The following is a 7,500-nucleotide window of genomic DNA, read 5'->3' as shown; positions in this document are numbered from 1 at the left end:
ATCCTTCCCCTACCCTTCCCGTATCTTACCCTTACCCTGCCATATCTTATCCCTTCCCTACCTCAACCCTACCCAATTCTTCCCTCCCCCTATTATCCCTCCCTCCTGCCTTATCTTACCCCTATTCTGCCCCTATCCTAAACCTATCCTCCTCCCCTGCCCTTACTCTGCCCTTATCTTACCCTTACCCTGCCCTACCATGCCCCTACCCTGAACTAACCTTCTCCTACCCTGCCTTACCCTTCCCATCCCTTTCCCTGCACTACCCTTATCCTCCCCCTACCCTACCTTTACCCTGTCTTCTCTTTCCCCGGTCCTACTCTTCATCTGCCCTGCTCTACCCTCTCCTTACCCTTCCCCTCTTCCCCTAGCCTCCTCCATGCCCCCCTGACTTAAGAAAACGTAGGGTAGGGCACCATGAGGAATCCTTTTAATGCCCTACCCTCCTACCCTCCTCGTCCTCTTCCCGTCCTCTTCCTCCCACCATCCCCTTTCCCAGTCCCCCCTTGCTCTCTCCCCGCCCCGCCCCCGCCTAAGGAAGGGAGAAAGGCGCCTCTTCTCCCCCTCGCGTCACAAATCATCATCAAATGTCCGCGGGGTGCCGCTGTGCCCACCTGTCGACTCCATTTCGAGAGAGTCTTCTTCCCTCTGCCTCTTTTCTCTCTCTCTCTTTCTCTGTATCTCTTTACGTTGTTATTTTTATTTTGTGTTGTCTTGTTTTTTCTTTTTGTCTGTTTACTTTTTTTCCAGTTTTGTTATTTTTGTTCTGGGTTTCTCTTACATTTTCTTTCCTTTCTTCTCTTCACGTTGGTATTTATATTTCGTTGTGCCATGTTTTTTTTCTCCTTTTTTGTCTGTTTCCTTTTCTCTCTGTTTGTGTTTGTTTTTGTATTTCAGTTTGCCTTTTTTTGTTTTCTTGCCCCTTTCTTTTTCTTTTTTTTCTCTAAGTTTTGATTCTATTTTCCTGCTTTTGTCTGACATTTCTCTTTTTCTCTCCTTTCTCTTCATTTTAGCTTTAACTTCCCATTTTTATTTTCCTGTCCCTTTTCTTATATCCTGTTTATCCTGCCTATTCACATACGTTGCTTGCGGACAGGCTGTTTATTGTTTTAGGAAATTCGTCTCATTTTCTTTGTATGTGTGTTCAGCATCGTCACCCTTCCCAAACACCAACAGACTTAAACCCCAATCACCAAAGAGATCAGATGACGCAAAAAAAAAAAAATGTAAAAGTGAAAAAAAAACTACATACACTTCACACACCTCTCAGATACACATGAGAGGGTGTAGCGTGGCTGTGTATAGTGTAGGTGTGTGTTGTTGTTGTTGCTGTTGCTGTTTAGGTGTAGTTGTAAGACTGGGTGTTCCTGAAGGTGGTGTCCTGAGATTGCAAAGGTTAATTAGTTTGCAGGTAAATGATGCCGAAGGGAGGAGGAGAAAACGTCTTTCTAGTTAATGTTTTTGTTTTTGCAGTGAAGGGAAAAACTCAAGATAAATGTTTCTGACGTACAATATAAAGGGAATGGAATTGATGTGTTCGGTGTATCGATAAAACGAGCGTAACGAAAATGAAGTGGACAGGGATGTAGCAAATAAAGAATATAATGGTCAGTTTAAAAGCGATTCAATTTAGTCCATACATAAAATTGGGTGAAATATTCCAGTGTGTTTGTGCTTGCTAAAATTGTTTGTTGAAAAGAGAGTTGTTAGAAAAAATAAAGAGGGCAGAATCGATAAAAACAACAACAACAATGCACCACGCTCAAGAAAAAGAGAGAGAAAGAGTTGCACGAAGAAAGAAAATTAAAGAAAGCAAGAATAGATAACAGAAAACAAAACAATAAAGAAAACAACAACTGCAACAGATCATTCTAAAGGAAAAGAAGAGAGAGAAAAAGAGTTGTAGCAGGAAATAAACAAATATATAACAGAAACAAGTAAACTCGGTGGCTGAGTCAACAGAGTCAGGAGGACGAGAGTTCAATCCCCGCCCGGTGCCACCAAACTGGGATTTTTCAGCCGCCGCCGAGTGGCTTAAAACTACCCACATGCTGTCCAGAAGACCACCTATCAACCCGGACTCTAGATTCTAGGATTAAAGATGAGCTCCGGGAGGGCAGCGTGAGCCAATGCAAGATGGCGCCACTATAAACACTCGCCTGCGCCAGAACGGGCTGGGCCGACCATCAGGCCCCACCGGGAAGAAGCCTACCGGCGCAATAGCCGTGACGTAAAAAAAAAAAAAAAAGCATCACCAACCAAAAAAAAAAACTGAAAAACAGACACAACAACAAAATACACACCAAATCAAAAAGGAAAGAGAGAGAGAGAGAGAGAGAGAGAGAGAGAGAGAGAGAGAGAGAGAGAGAGAGAGATATCAACCCAAACCGATCACCAGACCAAAAAACAACAACAACAAAAAAACTAGACACTGATCATGATTTGGCACTCACCGCTCAAGGCAAGCAAAAAGATGAAGAGACAGAGACAGACATCGATCAGAAGACAATAGATACAAACACACGCACACAAAAACAAGCCAGTAATCATAATTTGGCACTCACCGCTCAAAGCAAGCAAAAAGATGAAGAGACAGAGACAGACAGCGATCAGAAGACAATAGATACAAACACACGCACACAAAAACAAGCCAATAATCATAATTTGGCACTCACCGCGCAGGGCAAGCAGGAAGACAGCGAGGCAGGCAGGAACAGCAAGTAACCTGAGTCGCGAAATATCACCGCTAATCAATTCCTTTGCTTTGATCTACCGATATTGGAGGGACGATGAAAGAAAGTTAAGATGGACAACCGGAGACTTCGCAAAAAACTAAATTGGAGCACTGAGCCAATTCCTTTCTCCTCCTCCTCTTACACCTCCTCCTCCTCCTCCTCCTCCTCCTCCTCCTTCCATTTCTCCTCCATCGACCTTTTGACATTTAGAAAGTTGGTATCAATGCAGATTTTAATTACTTCAAAAGACAGTGAGAAGGAGAGAGGGGCTGTGTGAGAGAGAGAGAGAGAGAGAGAGAGAGAGAGAGAGAGAGAGAGAGAGAGAGAGAGAGATTTACATAGATTTACATAGAAAATCAGACCACACAGACCCCATGGTCCAGACTTGGTGGTCTGTCCTTAAACCTAAGTGATTTTACGTTAATCAGAAGACTCCAAAACGTTGCACTTCTACTCTAGTTGATATTAAGTTGAAGGAAGTGACGGTCGAGCTTATTTTTGAAGGAGTCAATCGTGTTACACTGGACCACTGATGGTGGAAGCTTATTCCATTCTCGCACTACAACGTTGGTGATGAACAATTTTGTGCAGTCTGAATTTACTTGTCTACATCTGAGTTTTACGCCATTGTTCCTCGTGCGCAGACTGTCATCGATCATAAACAATGTTGATCTGTCTACATTCGTGAAACCATTAAGTATTTTAAAACATTCGATCAGTTTTCCTCGGAGGCGACGTTTCTCAAGAGAGAACATATTAAGGGTAGAAAGCCTTTCTTCGTAGGATTTGTTGCGCAAGGAAGGGATCATTTTCGTTGCCCGACGCTGAACACCTTCTAATTTAGCAATATCCTTTGCATGGTGGGGAGACCAAAACTGTACCGCATATTCCAAGTGGGGTCTGACTAAACTGTTGTAGAGCGGGAGTATTACATCTTTATTCTTGAATACAAAGTTTCTTTTAATGAAGCCCAACATTCTGTTCGAGAGAGAGAGAGAGAGAGAGAGAGAGAGAGAGAGAGAGAGAGAGAGAGAGAGAGAGAGAGAGAGAGAGAGAGAGGAGGAGGACGGGGAGGAGGAGGAGGAGGAGGAAGGCAGTAATAAAAGATAAGGAGAGTGTAAGGGAGAAGGGAACACTCATACAAACAAGAGATGGAGAGAAGATAAGAGTCTCCCAGCTGCTTTTCCTCCATTCCTCCATCCTTCCCTCCATCCCTCTCTCCATCTTTTCCCTCCCTCTCCCCTTCCCTCCCATTCCTTTCCTTTTCTCCTTTTCCGTCCTCCGTAGGTTCCTTTTGTTATCCTTTTCTGTTTTTTTTTATTCTTTTTTTTATCTCTTCGTCTAATCCCGACCTCCCTCCTTCTCTCTCTCTCTCTCTCTCTCTCTCTCTCTCTCTCTCTCTCTCTCTCTCTCTCCTAGTATTTTTAATCAGGCATGCATCCAGACTATTTTTTCCTTCCTTTCTTCCTTCCTTCCTTCCTTCCTTTTTCTATTCTCTCCTTCCTTCCTTCTTTCCTTTCTTTTTCTATTCTCTCCTTCTTTCCTTCCTTCCTTCCTTCCGTTTTCTATTCTATCCTTCCTTCCTTTCCTTTCTTTTCTATTCTCTCCTTCCTTCCTTCCTTCCTTTCTTTTTCTATTCTCTCCTTCCTTCCTTCCTTCCTTCCTTCCTTCCTTCCTTCCGTTTTCTATTCTCTCCTTCCTTCCTTCCTTCCTTTCTTTTTCTATTCTCTCCTTCCTTCCTTCCTTCCTTTCTTTTTCTATTCTCTCCTTCCTTCCTTCCTTGCTTTATGTATCTCACGTAACATTTCAATTTCCTTCGACCCAATTCTATTTCATATCCTCTTTCTCTTCCTTCCTCCTCCTCCTCCTCCTCCTCCTCCTCCTCCTCCTCCTCCTCCTCCTCCTCTTTCCCACGCTTCGGCAGCTGCTTTTAGAGGTACAAGAATCCTCCCTGTAACATATAATAAACTTAGAGAGAGAGAGAGAGAGAGAGAGAGAGAGAGAGAGAGAGAGAGAGAGAGAGAGAGAGAGAGAGAGAGAGAGAAAATTCCTGAGGAGCTACACAGTATCAAAACGTATAAGAAGAGAATATATTTTGGATCTTACCATTACCTTAAACCGCAGAGAGAGAGAGAGAGAGAGAGAGAGAGAGAGAGAGAGAGAGAGAGAGAGAGAGAGAGAGAGAGAGAGAGAGAGAGAGAGAGAGAGAGAGAGAATAAAAGGAGTATAAGTAATATTTTTACTTCTGGACTATATTTTTTTCTATGGTAAATAAAAAAGATCCTTAGATAATAATAACAATGATGATGATGATGATGATAGTATTGGTGGTGGTGGGTCAGGGGGAGGGTAAGGGGGGAGGGGGGTTAGTGCTTTCTCTCCTCTGCCAAAAAAAGGAAAAAAAGGAAAGCAAAAAGGAGAAAGTTAGAAGAACCAGGGAGAAAAATGAAGGTGCTTTAAGTATTTACATTGAACAGCTACCTGAAGAAGAGAAGAACAGGTAAGGTAAGGTATGTGTGTGTGTGTGTGTATGTGTGTGTGTGTGTGTGTGATAAATGTGGCAGGAACTAAAAAAAATATAGGAAAATACGTGATATTCTGCCTCACTTTCTTTTGTTTAAGGAGGCAGAATAAAAATAGGAGAAGAGAAGGAAAAGGAGGAGGAGGAAAAGATTAAAAGGAAGGAGGAGGATTAGGAAGAAGAAGAAGAAGGAACAACAAAGATTAGAAAAATAAAGAAAATAAAGAAGAGGATTAAGATAAGAACTATTAGAAAGAGAGGAGGAGGAAAAAGAGAGAAGAGAAAAGGAGATAGAAGAAATGGTATGAGGAGGAGGAAACAGATAAGAAGAATAAGGAATAATGGACCAGGATTAGGAAAAGAAAGATATAAAGAAGAAGAGAAGGAGGAGGAGGATTAAGATACGAACTAGGAAGAAAGAGGAATCAGAAGAAAGAAGGAGAAACTGATGATAAAACAGAGAAGAAGGAGAAGGAGGAAGAGGGGGACGAAGAGAGAGAAAGGTAAATAACAAACAATGAAAAAAGAATAGAAAGAAGGAATTAGGAAGAAAAAGAAGATCACGAAAGAGAACACGAGAAAGAAGAAGAATGAAAAAGAATCATAAAACAAACAGAAGGAGAAAAGTACGAAGAAATAAGAGAGAGAGAGAGAGAGAGAGAGAGAGAGAGAGAGAGAGAGAGAGAGAGAGAGAGAGAGAGAGAGAAGAGAGAAACTGATACATTTTAAGGGCGTGGGTGTAGCAAGGGAAAAATACAGCGACAGACAAACACCAACGAGGCTGATAGGGCGTGTATCGTGTGAGTGGTGCGGGGGATAATAACAATACTTTCTTTGGCACAGACGGCAACAGAGAAAAGTGATGCTGCCGGCCACACACACACACACACACACACACACACACACACACACGGAGGAGTGATTGAGAAAGAGATAGACAGACAGACAGACAGAGAGGCAGACACAGACGGACAGAAAGGAACAAGGGAAATAACATGAAAAACTGACAAAAAATGGAAATACAAACAGACAAACCTATCGAAAAACAAACCGTAAACAAACAGAAGTAGACTAAAACCAAACAAAAAAGAAGAAAACAAATAAATGAACAGCCCAAAACAGACAAAATTAAAGACGGAAAAAGAGAAACAAAGACAAACAAATATAAACCAAGAATCAATAAACCAAAAAAAAGACAGATAAACCAATATAAACAAACAAACAAACAACAAACCGAAGAAAAAAAATTAAACATGAAAAAAAGACAGACAAACAGGTACACACACACACACACACACACACACACACACACACACACACACACACACACAGGTAGACAGACGGAATCAGCAACAATGTGAACAGGTACAAAATTCGGCGCCCAGGTGGTACTACGCCCTCCCAGCAGCCAATTACGGTGTCAATTCATGCTGTCTTATCTCGCGCCGGCGTTAGGTTGGAGGGATAGAAGGGAGGAGGGGGAGGAGGAGGAGGAGGAGGAGGAAGATGGATAGGAGCAAAGAGAATGTTGGGGTATGAGAGGAGGAGGAGGAGGAGGAGGAGGGGGAAGAGTAAAGAGTGTGTATGAGTGAAAGAGAAGGATGAGGAAGGGAAAAGATACAAGAATGAGGATAAAACGGCATGAAGAAGAATAGAAAGAGAGGAATAGATGACTGGAATGGTAAGGAAAAGGGAATGGACAGAGACAGAGGATAAAGTGGTAAAGGGGTGGAAGGGAAGGAGAGATTGAAGAAAGGAAGGTAGTTAAGTGGAAAAGAAGGGAGATGGAGGATAGAATGGAGAATGGAAAGGCATTGAAAAGGAGAGAAAGAAGGGTGGAAGAGAGGAAAGGTAAGAAAGGAAGGGTGGGGAAAGAGAGATGGAAAGGGAGAACACGAAGAAGAAAAAGGGAAGAGAACGATGGAGGAAAGGAACGGTATAGGGATGAAAATTGAGAGAGAGAGAGAGAGAGAGAGAGAGAGAGAGAGAGAGAGAGAGAGAGAGAGAAGGTAAGGAAAGAAGGATAAAGAGGGATAGGTAAGGGGTGGAGGGAAGGAAGGAAAGGAGACACAGAAGAGGGGAGGGGCTGAGAGAGAAGCGGGTGCGGGGTGGGGGGGGGGTTGGATGAGAAGTGGAAGTGTGGGAGGAAGGGTGGAGCCGGTGGAGCGGTGGAAGAGGTTTATAGAGGGGGGATGACTCGGAGCAGTGGAGGAGTGTGGAAGGAATAGTGGATAAGGAGGGAGG

The sequence above is a fragment of the Eriocheir sinensis genome, chromosome 9, assembly GCF_024679095.1.
Source record: "Eriocheir sinensis breed Jianghai 21 chromosome 9, ASM2467909v1, whole genome shotgun sequence".
Lineage (NCBI taxonomy): Eukaryota > Metazoa > Arthropoda > Malacostraca > Decapoda > Varunidae > Eriocheir > Eriocheir sinensis.
The sequence above is the reverse complement of the archived record's forward strand: the minus strand, read 5'-3'. Positions refer to the sequence as shown.